The 18,799-nt window shown below is 39.5% G+C and overlaps 1 protein-coding gene across 3 annotated transcripts in view; it reads left to right on the forward strand.

Moving 5' to 3' along the window:
* The window catches only part of CNNM2 (cyclin and CBS domain divalent metal cation transport mediator 2), a 184,630-nt gene that overhangs the window by 36,657 nt on the left and 129,174 nt on the right, over window positions 1-18,799 (forward strand). The gene's annotated exons all lie outside the window — the stretch shown is intronic.

Raw genomic sequence — 18,799 nt, forward strand, 5'->3', positions numbered from 1 at the left:
CCCAGCAGTCTTGATTCCAGCTTGTGCTTCATCCAGCTTGACATTTTGCATGATGTACTCTGCATATAAGTTAAATAAGCAGGGTGACAATATACAGCCTTGATATACTCCTTTCCCAATTTGGAATTAGTCTGTTGTTCCATGTCTGGTTCTGACTGTTGCTTCTTGTCCATGCTATTCTGTATGTAAATTTTTAAAAAACAATTTAGTTTTTGTAAGTTCATCAATCAGTTCATAATTACTTATAAGACAGTGAAGGCCCTGATATCAATCAACCTTTAATGTCTCCTCTCCAGGGAAATACACCTATTTCCCTGGTGGCTCAGATGGTAAAGCGTCTGCCTTCAATGCGAGAGACTGGGGTTCAATCCCTGGGTTGGGAAGATCTCCTGGAGAAGGAAATAGCAACCCACTCTGGTATTCTTACCTGGAAAATCCCATGGACAGAGGAGCCTGTAGGCTACAGTCCATGGGGTCACAAAGAGTTGGACACGACTGAGCGACTTCACTTTTCTTTCTTACACCTATTAAAAAGTATTTATTGAGCCGACTGTGTGAGAGTCACAAAACTGCTAGGCTTAGGTGGACTGTGCAAAGATGAAGAAGTCTTAGCTCCCTGTTTGGTTCATGGCTTTGCAGCAGTGTCTTGGCAGTAAAGAAAGACATTGCTGGTAGTTATTGGATAAACTGGTGCTTTGAGACAGATGGGGGAATGTTGTTAACAACCAGTTGTGGGAGGGGGAGACTTCAAGTAGAAGTGGGCTTTTGAAGAAGACTTTGAGAGATAAGTAGGATTTCCACTGGTAGAGAGAGGGGTAGGTCAGGAGGGTGGAAGGCAGGCAAGGAAGAGAGAGTAGTGGGGGTGTGGGCTGGAAAGGAAAACTGATCTAGAAAGAAGAGTGTGTGAGTGCAAGGTTGAGTGATTTAAACTTTATGTACTAGTTGATTATATGTTCATTGACATTTATCAAGCATCTCTTATGCTCAGTCACTGCTTTCAATTTAGGAAATCAACAAACTGTTGCTTTTAAGGTTGTGTGGCTTTTCTTCTCACAAAGAAGGCTCTTTTGATAGCCTTTATTTAGGTCAGGATTTCTTTCATTCTTAAGGTCTTGACTTTTGTCCCTGGAATTAAGCACTAATGGAAGAAAAACATCTTTTAAAGACAGGGACTGATTTCTCTGTTTAATTCTGATACAGTTTCAGGTGCCATATAGTAATTAATCTGGCATTTTGAGGTGTGGAGACTGGAGGAGAACTGCTCACTCTGGCATTACTTTTTGCTTCTCTGTAATAAGCGCCTACACCTACTGCAATCTAGAATACTGCCATACTAAGTAGCAATTGCTCTGGGAGAGAAAGTTGAATTGTGTGAGATTTTAGAAGGTCCAATTTTCATTTTTTTCTTCCCATGTTGCACAATTTGAGACTCTTCAATATATTTAGTTTCAAAAAGTAATATTGTATGGACAGCAAACGAATTAAAGTGAATATAATTTGAAGTTGGATAGTTTTTGGCATGGCCTCCTCTTAATGCTATTCCCTGTTCCTGTATAGACTGTTGAGTCTAAATTGACTTATTCTAAATTCTAGGAACTTGTGTTTGTTTTTTACAATTTGGACTTTGTGCTTTGGCTTGTGATGGCTATTTCAGATTGGTGCTTTAAAAACCCCTTTTAAACGATAGCCAGAATTCAGTGTGTGCTTTCAGAGGCAGAGATGGTTATCCTGGTTTTGGAAGGTCTGAGTGAGTTTATTGTTGCACATTTGCCAGTATAACTACACATGAAAAGTGAATTAAACATTGTTCTTTAGGAGGGATTTGCCAGCTTTCTGCAGAAGATCTGAGTTGTGATTATAATCCAGGAAGCTATAATCTGGATCTGGGGTGTTGGATGTGTGCTTATTAATGAAGAAATGCCAGCATCTCATTCTCAATAAAAGCATGAGCTTTGCCATTAAACATCTTGTCTTTGAACCCTGGCTTCTCCACTTGATCGTATGACATGGGCTAGTTATTTCAGTTTACCTGTAAGCCTCAGCACCTCAGCTTTAAAACGAGAACAGTGATAGTATCGTTGAGCTTTGTGAGAGGGTTAAATGAACTAATCCACGTGAAGACTCAGCAACGCACCCGACACATTGAGTGCTCAATAATTTTTAAAAAGCATTTTGGTCTTTTTTTAAAAAAAATTATATATTATTTTTATTTGGCTTCGCCAGGTCTTAGAGGATGTGGGATCTAGTTCCCTGACCAGGGATGGAACCCAAGGGCCCCCTGCATTGGGAGTGTAGAGTTTCAGCCGTTGGACCACCGAGGAGGTCCCCACTTTGATTTATTACTCACATTTCATTTAAAGCTTGGCCAGTGCTTTGTAATGATCATACTAGCGTGTACAAGTATGTACATACTCTGCAGATCATGACTGAAGAGTTATTGAAGGGGCAGTAACTAAATAATTATGGAATCTTTTGTTGTTGTTACATGAATTGTTGTTCAGTCACTCAGTCATTTCTGACTCTTTGCAACCCCATGGAATGCAGCATGCTACACTTCCCTGTCTTTCACTATTTCCCAGAGTTTGCTCAGACTCATGTCCATTGAGTTGATGATGCCATCCAACCGTCTCATCCTCTGTCGTCCCCTTCTCCTCGTGCCCTAAGTCTTTACCAGCATCAGGATCTTTTCCAGTGAGTTAGCTCTTCACAATTGGAGAAGGAAATGGCAACCCACTCCAGTGTCTTGCCTGGAGAATCCCAGGGATGGGAGAGCCTGGTGGGTTACCATTTATGGGGTTGCACAGAGTCGGACATGACTGAAGCGACTTAGCAGCAGCAGCAGCAGCTCTTCACATCAAGTGGCCAAAATATTGGAGCTTCAACTTCAGCATCAGTCCTTCCAATGAATATTCAGGACTGATTTCCTGTAGGATTGACTGGTTTGGTCTTCTTACAGTCTAAGGGACTCTCAAGAGTCTTCTCCATCACCACAGTTCAAAAGCATCAGTTCTTTGGTGCTCAGCCTTCTTTATGGTCCAACTCTCACATCCATACATGACTACTGGAAAAACCATTGCTTTGACTAGACGGACCTTTGTCAACAGAGTGATGTCTCTGCTTTTTAATATGCTGCTTAGGTTTGTCATAGCTTTTCTTCCAAGGAGCAAGTGTCTTAATTTCATGGCTGTAGTCACCATTGTGATTTTGGAGCCCAGGAAAATAAAGTCTGTCACTGTTATGTAAATGGATAATGTGATTGCAATAAAACAACCAATATTCAACTATTGAAAACAATGTCTTAAAAATATGCTTTTTTTGTTTTGCTGCGCTGGGTCTTAATTGCAGCATATAGAATCTTTAGTTGCATCCTGCGGGATCTAGTTCCTTGACCAGGGATCCAGCCTGGGTCCCCTGCACTGGATCCTGGACATTCAACCACTGGACCACCAGGGGAGTCCTTGTTGTCTGTTTTTTTCATCATTTTGGCATATCTTTTTTCTTCCCAGTGCATATTTATCTTTTATTTATTTATCTTTAACATAATTATAGTGGGATTATGTGCTATGATTTTTACATAATTATAGGGATTATAGTGTTGTATCTGTTCCCCTCAATTGATGTTATGTTTTAAACTCAACACCATTTTAAATGGCTACACAGAAACATCCCACCAGATGGAGCAGGCCATTCTTAACCTTCATGTTGTTCTTTCTCCATCAAATACTGTAGCAGGCAACACCAGGCTATCGAAATAGATAACTGAGTAATTTTATTCTGCAGTTTTAACTGATATTTAAATGTTCTTGATAAGTCAAGAAATCTCTCTCATTTATAAGAAGCTGATATTATAAAAAGAAAGAACATTTACTTAAACTGAAGGGTTAATGGTATTTTTTTGCGATGCTGAGGCTATTTCTCTAGTAACTCATTTTGAGCATGTCTTATAAAAAGAAATATTTACATTTTTAGCAAAGGAAACATTCATGAAATGCTTTTCTTCCTGTAAAATGAGGAATTTTACATTGTTTTTAACTCCTGGATTTAATGCAGTATAACTACCTTAGCTTTTTAATTATAAAATTCAATGGTAAAATTTTACAATTAAATTCGATAAAGATATGATATGAAATTTTGTTTTAAAGATATTACTCCTTTTTTTAATTTTGCAGTAGTTAATTTATCTTAAGAATAGCCAAATCTGTTGTGGTGTAGAATAAAGCCTTTTAGAGCCAATTTTACAGAGTTTTAACGAAGACTGTGCAATCATGCTAATGAAAAATAGACTTCTGACTTGAAATAAGCCACTTAAATTTTAAAAAGTGAACATAATTTCCATTTGGTGATAAAAGAATATTGAAACAGCCAGATACTGGTTTTTATCTAATTAGCCAAACCACCCCCCTGCCACAAAACATTCGGGGTAATGAGGGTATGAGGACATGGGCATCCTCACCGCCAGTGGGATTGGACACACCCTTTCCAGTGAACATTTTTGTTTGAAATTCATGTGGTTATTCTTTCAGTCATTTTTCCTGAGGACACGGTCTAACTCAGACATAGAAATGTGCACAGAGATGTTTATCAAAGTAGTATTCAACCAGAAAAATACTGGAAACAGTTCAAATGTCCAACAAGATATATCCAAATGATGAAATATTATATAGCTATTAAAATGATGTGCTTAAAAAGCATAATTAATAACATGGGGAAATTCTCACAATGTGGTTGGTATACTTTCTATTTTACGGTATTATGTGAGTTTTGTAAGAGTCAATTTATTTGCACAGAAAATTTTTTTAAGACTATATAGAAACAAACAAACATTTTTAAAATTTCCCCAATTTTTTTCATGAGCTTTTTATTCTATAACCAAAAAATGAATAAACATTAGTATGAAATAATGATTTGGACAAATGGCCCTATGTGATTCACTTTAGATGGCCAGAGTTTTACTGCATAGATCACAGTACGTTATCCTTAATGGAAAACTATTTGGTAGCATTTAATAATTAATGTTTACTTTTATCTTGGGGCCATTTACTTAAAAAAAAATGGAGGACTTCACATTTAGATAAGCTTTAATCAGAAATCAAATGACAACTTAGTGTAAAGTGAAAGTGAAGTTGCTCAGTTGTGTCCAACTCTTTGCGACCCCATGGACTGTAGCCTACCAGGCTCCTCTGTCCATGGGATTTTCCAGGCAATAGTACTGGAGTGGATTGCCATTTCCTTCTCCAGGGGATCTTCCTGACCCAGGGATCGAACCCAGGTCTCCCACATTGTAGACAGATGCTTTACCGTCTGAGCCACCAGGGAGCCCTAAATTTCTTTGATGAGAAGTTTGGCAAAATTTCATCAGTTCTCTGAAAATACTTCTACATTGCTGAGTAAATGACATGAGCAAGTAAAACGGGAAGAGGACTAAGTATGTAGTTCCAAAAGGAGAAATCTTTTTAAAATAGGGGGAAAAAAATCCCCCCTGTCCTTAATTTTTCCCCATTACCACCACCGCCGTTCTTTGGCCTCGCTGGAGTACGTAGTAACATTAAGTAGTCCTTTTCCCGTGGACCAGCTCTCTTGGTTAAAGTTCAGATAGCCATCTAGTGGAAAGAAGACTCTTGAAGAATGACTTTCCTCTAGACATCCAATATCATGTTTGTTCAGTTGGCTTGTCCAAACAATTTTTCTGTGTTTTCACCAGAGAAGGATCAACTTAGCATGAAGATTAAAGCTGTTCTCCATCTGCTTTATCTGCCGTTCTTAATTAGAACCTGATGACAGAAATCAACTTGGACTCAAGACTGATTGTTCCAGGAGAATCTCATTTATTATTGTATAAATCTTTTTTTAATAAAAAACATTTATTCTGAGTATCTATATGACAGAAATGTAGGGATAAAAAGAAGTAATTTCCTTCATTTAAACATTTATTCAGCATCTGCTATTCCAGGTGCTGGGGGGTATATTAAAGTTGTTTACAGTCTGGTCGAGAAGGTAAAGAATGCACGGAAATAATTTTAATCCACATAGAAGATGATCAGGGCTCAAAAAGACAAACATGAAGTGTGTGGGAATTCAAATCAGGCAATTATTTCTGGTCATGGAATCATATATTTTGAGTTTTCTTTTAGAAATTAAACAAACAGACCATTGTTTATTGCTTTTCTTTACTTTAGGATAAATGAAGGGAAGGTGAAAATGTTTGGATGCTATTCTTTTAGGTAAGGAGCCTAAAAGTGGCTTAATGATTTTTAAAAATATTCTACAAATATTTATCAAGCCTTTTTTCAAGGAGTTTGTAGTCTACCAACTGTAATGAAATGTAAGTTTATGCATAAAGTAATATTGAAAGTTACAGAAAATGTTCACTTGGGACTTCCCTGGTGGTCCAGCAGTTAAGACTCTGCCTTGTAATATTAGGGGGTATGGGTTAGATCCTTGGTTGGGGAACTAAAAATCCCACATGCTGCAGGGTGTTGCCAGAAAGAAAAAAAAAAGTTCACTTAGTTGGCTAATTAGATGTTCTTAATGTAGAAATCAAGAGAGGAGGATTGGTGTCAGATGTCCTGTAATTAATTAACTGACAGTGAGAGCTAGTTAACTAGACAAACTATTCAGCTTAGGGAGGCGAGGTGAGATGGTAAGACAGACAGAAACTTTGGCTCTGCTGTTTCCCAGTGCTGTTAAGTTTTATTTTGCCTTTCTGTTCCTCAGTCTTCTCCTCTTTAAAACTCTTCATAGGAGTCTGGTGAGGATCACATGAGATATTATATGTAATGCACCTGACCCATGGCTGTCAATAACTGGGGTTCTTCCTCACCCTGCCTGATCTTATTTGAAGCATCAGCCATTAAAAGATGGAAAGTTAAAAATGCTTTCAGTATTTCTCCTCCCTCTTAGTCACATATTGGGATGGCTTGTGTTTATTTAATAAAAGCACAGATATTTAATAGCAGAAGGTTTACACTTACTCCAGTCATAGATGTTTAAAATAGGTGTCTAATTATTCGCAGGTCTGAGTGAAAAGACACGTGGCAAATCTTTTTCACTAGCTACAGATGTGTGCCTCTGTCCCAGTGGTATCTTCAGACGTCTTCATAGTTAATTCTTGCTATTTGACTGGAGATAGAAGTTCTTAGACTCTCAGACTCCTTCCTTGAAGATGACCAGTAGATGGTTTTTAATCCCTCATAGTGTCAGTTTCACTGTTTTAAAGCTTGTTTTTCTTAAGTGTTGAGTCAGCGCTTTGTCTTTATCAGTGTTTGGCCTTTATGTCCTCTATCTCAGTGCATCATTTTTGGGAGAGTTAAATTCCATCTGATGCAAATTGTGATTTTAAAAAGAACTTGCTTTGCCTTACCTTCTTTGAAAGTAAGAGCAAATAGTTTCCAGAAGTTACTTATATATGAAGTTTAAAAAACCTATGGCCAACATTTGAGAAGCCACAAAGCTGCTAGAAGCTTTAGGGTTTCTGTATTGTCCATTTCAGGCAAGAGTGACCAGTGAAATCAGGTCCCCCTAAAGCTGAGTTCCTCTGCCGAGTTTATGATTAACTTTTCTCTTCAAAACTTTATTTATTCAAAACTGTATACTTATGGTTGATTCATGCTGAGGTTTGGCAGAAAACAGCAAAATTCTGTAAAGCAATTATCCTTCAATTAAAAAATGAATTAATTAAAAAACACTTTATTCTCTTTTCCCTTCCCTTCTGTATTGAAGAGTATCAAAGAAAAGGAGAGATTGAAACCAAGCAGGGCCCAGTAGGGCCCTCCTGGGTGCAGAAGCCCCTCTGTGTCACCCATTTCTTGTAGAAAAAGACTTTAGTCTCTTTAGCCTTCCCTGAGTTCCAAAGAGCAGACTCCAGCAGTTGCTAATTAGGGAAGGGAGTCACAGAAACGAAGGGAAAGCAGTCAAGAAATAATAGTGGCCTAAAAACCAGCCCTAGCTCCTCCTCAAGGGATGTGCATAGCAATCTGACACATGTCTTTGAATTGTTCTACTGGAACTAAGACCCTAACCCAGGTGATGATGGCAACTCTGTGATGGGCAGCACTTAGACCCCAGACTGACTGAAACCAGTTTAGGCTGATTCCTAAGAACGCCACTTGTTACCTTACCTGCAACCCATCAGAAGAAAGTCATGCAGCCTGCCGTGCTCACCCCTATCATTGCCTTTAAAAACCATCCACTAGAGGCCATTGGGTCTTTTGAGCAGTGAACTGCCAGATCTCCTTGCTGGGTGCAGACGTTCCTCCTTCACCACAACCCAATGTCAGTAAGTTGGCTTTGCTGCGAGGCTGGCAAGTATACCCATGTTCAGTTGGTACCACCAGCGCTAACACTTCTTACAATAAAAGGTAGCCTCTATCACAGCAGAGGAGCTTCATTTCAACCAGGCTTTTACCAGAAAGGTTTCTAAAGATGATGTTTTTACTAGTTTGGAAATTTCTTACCGGTTGAAATCTGGCTTTGGTTGAAGTGTATGAAGCCATATTTTCTAGTCTCCCTTAGTTTCCACTCACTCGCAGATTTAGTAACTGGCTGTCAGGTTTGCTTGTGCTCAGCATTGAAATGGGTTTTGTGATTCCTGTATTTGTGTGATTAAAATGGAAATGTCTGGAATGAGCATACTAAAAATGTTTAACAATTGGAAGGCATTTAGATAATGGTTTTTTGGAGGAGAGTGGGGGATGTAGGGTTGGATGAGTGAGTCTTCAAGGTTTAGATTTTTGCCACTTTTCATGCTGCAAGAAGGTTTTTAAGATAGCACCTAATCCTGTCGATTTTGTTAACTATTACAAATAGTCACTGAGTGCCTGCTGTATGTAGAGCATAATAAAGAACAGATAGGTGAATGACACACACAGTTCTTTGCTCAAGGAATTTATCACAGGTAAGAGGTTAGGACTAAAGGTGATGATAAAAAGTTCGAGCACAAGCGCTGGGATGGTTCCGAGAAGAAGCCAACTCCTCGGGAGCGAAGTCGGGGTGGAGTGAAGCTTACAGAGGAGGTTCTTGGTTAAGGAGGTTTTCCAGGACCTTCCAGAGCAAAGGCATAGAGTCAAGAGAGTGCCTGGGCACGCTGACTGTGAGCCACCGATGGGTCCACAGGGCGAATCAAGAGAGTGCCTGGGCACGCTGACTGCGAGCCACCGATGGGTCCACAGGGCTGTTTGGGGTCTCTCTCCCCCCTTTAAAACAGTCTCTTTAGGTATAGTTTGCATATGATAAAATCTACCCATCGTGAGTATAAAAGTCATATTTGTAAAGTCAGTTTGTGGAGTTGTGCAGCCATCACCCAGTCTAGCTGTGTCCGCTTGCTTTCCTCCTACAGAGCACCCTCCTGATTTACTAGATCTCTGCTTTCACCTCTGAGGCAACCACTGATCTGCTTTCTGTCTGGATAGATTTGCCATTTCTAGAAATTGCATAAAAGTAGGAATCATATAACGTAACACTGTGATGTATCATAGGAAATAAATAGATGATCTTTGTCCCTTGTTTCTAGCTCAGAACTCCTAAAACTCTTGGGCTTTCCCAAGTGACAAGCGTGCTAAAGATGCCTGGATATTCCTAACAAACCCCTTTCAACACACCTGAGTTTGTTAATAAGGTGGCTTCTGGAAGGCACTTAAGGATGGGGGCTGGTTCCCAGGGAGAACCACCACATGATCACAAGGCTGGAATTTTCAGTTTGCCCCTCTCTTACCTCCCTCTGGAGATTGAATTGGTTGGAGAGTGAATGTAGTCGCCAGCTGTCAATGATTTAATCAATCATGCCTATGTAATGAAGCCCCCAAGAATCCAAAAGAATTGGGTTTGGAAAGCTCTCAGGTTGGTGAACCAGGACTCAGGCAAGCTTGTGCTTCGCCTTGAACCCCACAGGTACGGAGGCTCTTTATGTATCTCTTATGTATCTCGTCATTGGGCTGTTGTTCGTTTGTAGCCTTTAACGTTGTTTGTGATAAACAAATCTAGTGAGTAAACTGCTTCTCAGAGTTCTCTGAATCGAACCCATGGGCGATGGGAACCTCTGATTCCCGTCAGTTGGTCAGAAACACAGATAACAACCTGGGCTTGTGACTGGCATCTGAAGTGGGGTGCTGTCTGGTAGGACTGAGCCCTAAACCTGTGGAATCTGATGCTATCTCTGGATAGTGTCAGAACTGATGAATTGTAGGGCACCCAACTGGTGTCAAAGAATAGCTTGGTGTGTATGTGGGGGAAACCCATGCACTGAAACTGGGTACTGAATACTGTGTATTATGTAGTCCGTCTGGCTTCTTTCACTTAGCATAGTATTTTGTTCAGCCATGTTCATATGTCAGCAACTTGTTCCTTTTAAAGGTAAATTTTATTTTATTGTGTGGATAAACTACATTTATTTGCTAGTTGATTGCAGTTGTATTGCTTCTAAGTTTGGGGCTGTTATGAATAATACTCCTGTGTACACTTGCATAATTGTCTGTGGACATATATTTTCATTTCTCTTGAATAGATACCTAAGAGTGAAATAGCTGGATCATATTTTGTTGTTCAGTCACTCAATCATGTCCGGATCATATAGTAAATATATATTTAACTTTATAAGAAACCACCAAGCTGTTCTCCAAAGTGGCTGTACTATTTTACAAACCAGCAATGTTTGAGGATTCTGGTTTTTCCAGATCTTCAACATTTGTTGTTGCCAGTCTTTTGCATTGAAATTACTCTAGTGGAAATGTAGTGATACCTTATTGTGGCTTTCATTTGCATTTCTGTAGTGACTAAGAGAGCTTCCCCGGTGGCTCAGACAGTAAAGCGTCTGCCCGCAATGCGGGAGACATGGGTTCCACGATCCCCTGGAGAAGGAAATGGCAACCCACTCCAGTACTCTGGCCTGGAAAATCCCATGGACAGAGGAGCCTGGTAGGCTACAGTCCATGGGGTCACAAAGAGTCGGAGACTGAGCTACTTCACTTTCATTAGTGACTAGGAACCCCTTTTTTAAAAAAATATATTTATTTTTATTTATTTGTCTGCGATGAGTCTCAGTTGCGACATGCAGGATTTTTAGTTGTTGCATGTGGGATCTAGTTCCCTGACCAGGGATCAAACCCAGGCCCCCAGCATTGGGAGCGTAGTGTCTTAGCCACTGGACTATGAGGGAAATCTCAGGAACCCCTTTTAATATCATAAATTCTGCCAGTCATTTGAGAGAAAGCTCATTTTATAATAGTGATAATTGGTACTGTGGTTCACTGTATAATTATAGACCTCTTGGAAGAAATTTTCTATGTAAAGAATCCGGACAGTATTTTACTAGAGACTTCCTGTTTATTTGCTTGTTTTTACTCTGAGATTTGTAAGATTATCTTCTAATGCAAACTACCGCATGTGGCCTACCACCTGCTTTCATATGCCTGCAGCGTAACGAATTTTTTTCCCCAGTTTTAAATGGTTGAAAATCAGAAGAATAGAAAATCAAAAGAATAATATTTCATGACATGTGAAAACTATGTGAAGCTAAGATTTCCGTGTCAAACTTTGATGGGAACGTAATGAAGCTTACGCTTACGTGTGATCTTTGGTTGCTTAGGTGCTATGATGGCAAGAGTTAAGTTATGATGACAGAAACGATGGCTTGTGAAGCCTAAAACATTTACTCTGGTCCTTTACAGAAAATGCTTACGAACTTTTCTAATTTCTCACTCACCTGTTCCATCTCTTGCCTAGATTCAGAAAAGATTTTATTCTGGCCTTTTTATTCAGTTCTCGCATTGGTTCTCCAGTTTGTTACTGAAAAACCCAAATCCATTTGCTGACTGGCGCCCTGCAAGAGAAGAGACTGGAACGTTAAAAGACTCGTTTGCTAATGATCTCTTTTCTGGCTGGTGGCTCTAGTTAGGAGGGTTAAGTTAGAAAAAGCTCTCAGAAGACTAAGGGGGAAAGGACCGGAGCTTTTGTAGAGGAAGGTATCATGTTAACTGTTTGTATTAAGTTTGGAAAGTGATGATGTGCAACTTTTTCATTAATTGGGAAATTCAAAAAAATTGCTTACTGTAAAAAAAAATCAAGACAATAGAGAAGTGTGTAAAGTAAGAGTTACATCTCTCCATCATCCACCCCCTTCCTATACTCTTAGTGGTCATTACTGTTAGGAATTAAGTCTGTTTACTTTTAGACCTCTTTCTGGATTTTGTGGTTTTTATAACAATGAAATTATAATATACATACTGTTTTAATGTCAAAGTTTTTTTTAACTTGGCACAGTCTGTGATGGCCGTTTCTTCCACATGCATACATTTAGAGGTGCCTGATTTTAGCAGCTGCATACCATTTATATGATTCTACTATAATTTACTGAACCGTTGGTGAATTTTTGGTTCTTAATTAGATATGCTCATATGTTTCAGGTAGCCTTACCAAAGACTGCCTGTTATTAATCTTTTAAAATTTTTGCCTATTTGATAAGTGAAAAATAGCTCATTGTCATAATTTGCACTTCTTTAGTGAAACTGAACGTATTTTTTTCTTGTAATTACTAGCCACTTGTACTTTGAATTGCCAGTTGCTTTGCTTATTTTTCTTTTGGGTTTATCTTCTAATTAATAGGAAGAAGTCTTTATGTATTTTGGCATCTGCAAGTATTTTCTCACAACTTATTTTTCTTTATGGTGCAGTGTTTCCTTACAGAAGTTTTATATTTTTTGTGTCAGATTTGCCAAGCAGTCATTGCTTTTAAGTTTGGAGTTAAGCTTAGAAAGAGTTTCTGTGCTTGAGTATTTTAAGTGTAGTTATCTTTTAATTTAATGTTTTCTAATTAGAGAAGCATCAGAATAACTTAGGTGAGTTTTTCCAGTACATATGCTGTGATTTCCTGCTAAGATGTTCTTTCTTGGTAGATCAGCTTTGAGGTCCAGTTCTGTGTTGTGTTTTATTTTGAAGGGAGAGGAAGAAGCTCTCCTTTGTGATGTCAAACCCTGGTTATAAATCCCAATATGTAAAGTAGATGTCTTTTCTTAAAATGGAGTGATGCTGGTTGAAGTTCATGCAGGGTATTTTCACCTGCATCCATCCACTGAATTCCTGTGACAGGTCTGGAGAATTAGTAAGGAGAGACTTCATGTACTTGATAAAAAGAAAAACTGTTGTATACTGTATCCTGAAAATAATTAAATTTCTTGATCTTGAGCCAATTGTGTGCTAAAACAAACTCAAAACTGTAGGCTATATCTCATTGATTGTAAAGGTACATTTTTTTTTCACATTTTAACGTTTATGAAATTGGGATGATAGCATGTCCGTAGTTTATTTGGCAAAGCTTATTTCTTGCATGCTAAGTTGCTTCAGTTGTGCCCAACTCTGTGTGACCCCATGGACTGTAGCCTGCCAGGTTTCTCTGAATTCCAGGTGAAACTGTGTTTGAAATGATTTTTTGGCTTGAAATGGAGGGATTGGAAGGGATGTTTAGGTTAGTATGTATAAGCCTGAAGCTAGATCATCCAGTCAGGCCTTTACTTTGAATGAAGAGGAAGAGAAAACACAAACAGATCTAAGATCCGAGGATGTGTACATGTCCAAACTGGAATTGTATTTTTGTCAAACTAAGATGATGGAGGGTTGAATACAGATGGAGTTTAACTATTTTTGGTCCGTGAAACCAACTGCATAAGTAAGCACTGGAAGATGTAGAAGAATATGTGGATGATAGAGGCACTTTGGGGCAATGGTCAGCAGCTGAGTGTGAGTCTGGGAGATGTGGCAACAAAAAAGCCAGTCTCAGATGCTTTCTTTAAAAAGGAATTAAAAATCTAGAAATCTAGATTTGGGGGAGAGGATGGTTGTATCCACTCTAGAACAGAATAAAATACAACCATGGAATCCAGGTCTATTCTTGAACATGTTCAAAAGTGGTAGACAAGGTGATGAAGGGACTGGAAAGCCACATATGGAAGAAAGATTGAAAGAATATTTGCTTTGGAGGTGAGAGAACTTGGTGCCTGGGGAAGGAGGCCACAGTCAAATATTGTAAAGGAAGAGGGTTTGTACCTTGTGTTTCCAGGGAATAGAACTAAGGCCAGTGGATGGAAGCTACGGGAAGAAAGACATAGTTCAGTTTAAGGAATAATTTACAGTGAAAGCTGTCTAATGATTGAGTAGAAGATAAATTTGCTGTTGCTAGAGGCGTGAGGGCATTGGTTGCCCAGACACTTGGCAGCCATGTTCTAGGGGAATTTTAAGTTGAATTGTTAGCAGCTGCTCCCATATCCTTATTGTAAATTGAAAAGGCAATAAACATCCAAAGTTGACCGTGCTCAAATTTTAATAGACTTCTTGATATAACATTATCAAGTTTGATTATTTTGCAAGTGATAGTAATGCCTTTAGCATGAACCAGCAGATGGACTTCAGCCTTCTTTGCTGCTCTGCTCAGTTCAGTGTCAGTAATGGATAGTGGACCTACCTGAGCAGGTTTCCCTAGGTGAACTGTGTGAGCTGGAATCTTTTTAAAACAGATATAGCCTTTTCTCATCACTGACACGGTTATAAGAACCTGCAAATATCTGTGCATTGAAGAGTCGAGTGGGGAGCTATATAAAACTGAAGGAGTGTACTCTTCATGTTAAAATGTGAGTGTCTGTGTTGGCAGGGCCTGTGAAGCACTTCTCTGGGACAGTGTGCAAACCTTGGCACTAACTGATCTCTAAGGACTCCTTCCAGTTGTAAGATTCTTGGGTATATGATCTTCTAATAAATGTTAAGCAGCAGTTTAGAGTTACAGAGTAATAGAACCATAGCCAGTTAAAATTGAAAGTTTCAATGGACTGTAATTGTTCCCTCTGAAATTGACCACAGCTTTGGGAATCACAGTTATAATGAAGTCAGCAGTTTGAAATATGTTCTTAACATAGGGGGAGGAGGAGGAGGTGTCCTCATGGTAAAGAGCCACTTCCAGTCTGAAGTGAAATTCTGCTCCCTTCTCGTGAAAGAACCTTACTGGGTCCTTTCTGTTGAGGAAACCTCGACACGCTTAAGGAGAGAGAGATTTGGATGGTTAATGAAAATAACATTTGTTGAGTCTGAGCTCATTGAGCTGACTGAAGGGATTAGAAGCTGAGAAAGAAAACTTACAGCAGTCTGAGCCTCAAATAGTCTAAAACATACCTCCTTATGCTAATTTTCTTTCAAGTTCACAAACTTTTTGGAAGGGTGGTGGATTTATTTTATTTTTAAAATTTTATTATTATTATTTTTTTTTACTTTACAATATTGTATTGGTTTTGCCATACATCAACATGCATCCGTCACGGGTGCCCTCCCACCTCCCTCCCCATATCATCCCTCTGGGTCATCCCAGTGCACCAGCCCCAAGCTTCCTGTATCCTGCATTGAACCTGGACTGGCGATTCGTTTCTTATATGAGGGGGTGGTGGATTTAAAAAGAGAAGAAGACACAGTGCATGGAATCTTATGACTAGTTAAAGAAGAATGTAGTCAAGAGTGATGCCGACTTCTCTGCCCTCAGCAAATTCCTACTCATCCTTCACGCTGTAGCCTCCCCCAGCCTCTGATTCTGGGTTAGGCACCCGCCTGGTACTTTACTTAGCCTGTTATAACATCTTTTACACTGCTTTGTTATTGGCTGGTGGTTTTCCAAGCCCCTAGACTATACGCATCAAGAAGACAGGGACCAGTTTTGTGTCTGGGCTTTCAGGGTTGGTTGGATGCATGGTAAGGGTTTTATAAATGTTTGTTGACTGAATAAATAGGAGCCCCTTTACCTTCTCTGGCTTCCCTTGTGGCTCAGCTGGTAAAAAATCCGCCTGCAATGCAGGTGACCTGGGTTGGAAAGATCCTCTGGAGAAGGGAAAGGCTACCCACTCCAGTATTCTGGCCTGGAGAATTCCATGGACTGTATACTCCATGGGGTTGCAAAAGTCGGACATGACCGAGCGACTTTCACTTCACTTCCCTTCTCTTTCATAGTACTACTTACTTGTCTTGGCATTTCTCTGAGATGTTGCTGATGTCTTCATCATGCACTTGTCTTATTAAAACAACTTTTGCAGGCTGGTTATTGGTCATGCTGGGTATTGGGTACAGGGAGGCTCATTGTATTAATCTCTTCCTAATAAAAATATTAAGGAGAGATTAATCCTAAAGGAAATCCACCCTGAATATTCATTGGAAGGACTGATGCTAAAGCTCCAATAATGTGAAGAACTGACTCGTTGGAAAAAGGTGCTGATGCTGGGAAAGATTGAAGGCAGGAGGAGAAGGGGACGACAGAGGATGAGATGGTTGGATGGCATCACTGACTCAATGGATGTGAGTCTGAGTAAACTCTGAGAGATAGTAAATAAAGGATAGGGAGACCTGGCGCATTGCAGTCATTTGGGGTCTCACAGAGTTGGACACGACTTAGTGATTGAACTAAGTGAATCACTTAGTTCACTAAGTGAACAGATGAAAATGTTAAAAGAACAAAAGAACTTTGACCTCTGTGGAAGTAATTTTCTGAAGAGCTGTTCTCATCTGACTGCAGAGAGGAAAGCATCTGATAGCTAAACTATAACAAGCTCTTATTACTCTCTCTTGGCTGTTGGCATTTTCAGCTGGGGATAGTTTGTTTCTCAAGCTACAGTTCTTTGGGAATTTACTCTCTGAATCCTTGTTCTCCATAAAATTTTTAAAAATTGCCTTTATTTCAATTATCTTTCAAAACTAGCATAAATAAAGTCTGGATCTTCTGGATGATGAGATTATTGCTGAGCTTGGGCACTTCATTTTGAATCTATACCAGATTATGTTCTTTAGTCGCTGAATCGTGTCCTCTTTGTGACCCCATGGACTGTAGCCCACCAGGCTCCTCTGTCCGTGGGATTTCCTAGGCAAGAATACTGGAGTGGATTGCCATTTCCTTCTCCAGTGGATCTTCCTGACCTAGGGACCAAACTTGCTTGTCCTGCATTGGTGGGCATATTCTTTACTGCTGAGCCACCAGGGAAGCCCCCATACCAGATTATGCTGCCATAATTATTGTATATTCATGAGAAAATGTCTTAATAGAATTGTCTTCCTACCTAATAGCTGTAAAGACACTGTACAAATGAGGATTTTACACTGGAGGAAAGTGCCGAGAGTACGTGCTGTGTAAGCTGGTACCATACATTGTGAATAGTGGTTTAGTTTTAGGAGGAGAGTATTCCTTAACTCACTGAGTTGATGTCATTAATCTGAGTATTATTTTCTATTTGTAAAAGTTTATTTTTGGTTTTATTTATTAAAATTTTATTAAAGTTTTATTTTTTTACAGCATAAACGTTTTGTATTGGGGTATAGCCAATTAACAATGTGATAGTTTCAAGTGAACAGTGAAGGGACTCAACCATAGATATACGTGTATCCATTCTCCCCCAGACTCTCCTCCCATCCAGGCTGGCACGTGACACTGAGCAGAGTTCCATGTGCTATACAATAGGTTTTTGTTGGTTATACATTTTAAATATAGCAGTGTGTACATGACCTTCCCAAAGTCCTTAACTGTCCCTTCCCTCCAGCAACCATGAGTTTGTTTTCTAAGTCTCTGAGTCTCTAAAAGAGTTTTTTTTCTTATATCTAGTTTATCATTAACACTTGGAGTCTTTTTTTTTCTTTTTTTTTTTTAAATTCACATTTGAGAAATCTTTCCTTGAATTCACAGGCATCAATCTCTGAGGCCTAACTTAACAGGCAGATTAGGGAGGGAGCTTGTTTGGCCCAGGAGGCTTCTGTCCTTTTCCAGGTGTGCTGTGTAGGTATAGAAAGATAGGAGCAAAGGCCAAGTGAAATCTGACTTCAGATGTTCTTTAAGGATTGACTATGGCCAGGATAATCAAGTATGGAGAAGTATCAGGGTTTATAAAAGGTCAAGAAAAGAACGGATCGAATAAGAGGTCATGAACTCAGAGCTGTGCTGTCCAAACTGGTAACCCTGTGCCTATTTAAATTTAAATTAAAATTACATAAAACTAAAAACTCAGTGCCTCAGGCACTATAGACGAAGTGCAAGTGCTCAGTAGATAAATGTGCCTTGGGGCTACTGTGTGAGTCGGCCATACAGAACGCTTCTTTTCATTATCACGTAAACCTCTGTTGGACAGTGGTGCCCTAGAGGGAGCAACAGTGGAAGCAAGGGCAGCGTGAAGGTGATAGGGAAGAAGTGAGAAAACAGGTCACGGGAGCAACAATGCTAACGGAATCCCCAGTTCTCGGTGTCCCACACTTCACTTGTTTCTGAGGATCTTGACAGTTTTAAGGAGTACTAGTCAGGTATTTTGTAGAAGGATTTGTTGGGAGTTAAGGGTTTGAGGAGAGGGCCGCCAAGTGTCTCTCTCGTCGTCTCGTGTCAGGGGTACGTGACTTCATGAGTGTTGATAGTAACCGTGATCACTTGGCACAGGTAGGCAGTCCCTTGGTTTTAAAGCTGTGCTTTTGCTCTCAACTCCCAGATTTATTTTGCAATCCAGATTTTCTTGCACTCTGGATTTATGCATCCAACTACAGGTTTTAACAGCTCTATTTGGACCCCTCACAAACATAGGGTTCTCAAAACTAGACATTCCCCCGCCCCATGCTCTCCAAATCTGCATTTTCTATAGTCTTTTCCACTTCAGCTAAGGCACTTCTGTTTTCTAGTTGTCCAGGCAAAAAAAAAAAAAGAAAACAAAATCACTTCATGTTATCCTTGTTGCTTTTACTATTTGGTGTAGTCTATTAGGAAATCACGCTTACTTTAGCTTCAAAATATTCCAGGATGTGGCCATTCAGCACAGTC

Source organism: Bos taurus, chromosome 26 (assembly GCF_002263795.3).
Source record: "Bos taurus isolate L1 Dominette 01449 registration number 42190680 breed Hereford chromosome 26, ARS-UCD2.0, whole genome shotgun sequence".
Taxonomy (NCBI): Eukaryota; Metazoa; Chordata; class Mammalia; order Artiodactyla; family Bovidae; genus Bos; species Bos taurus.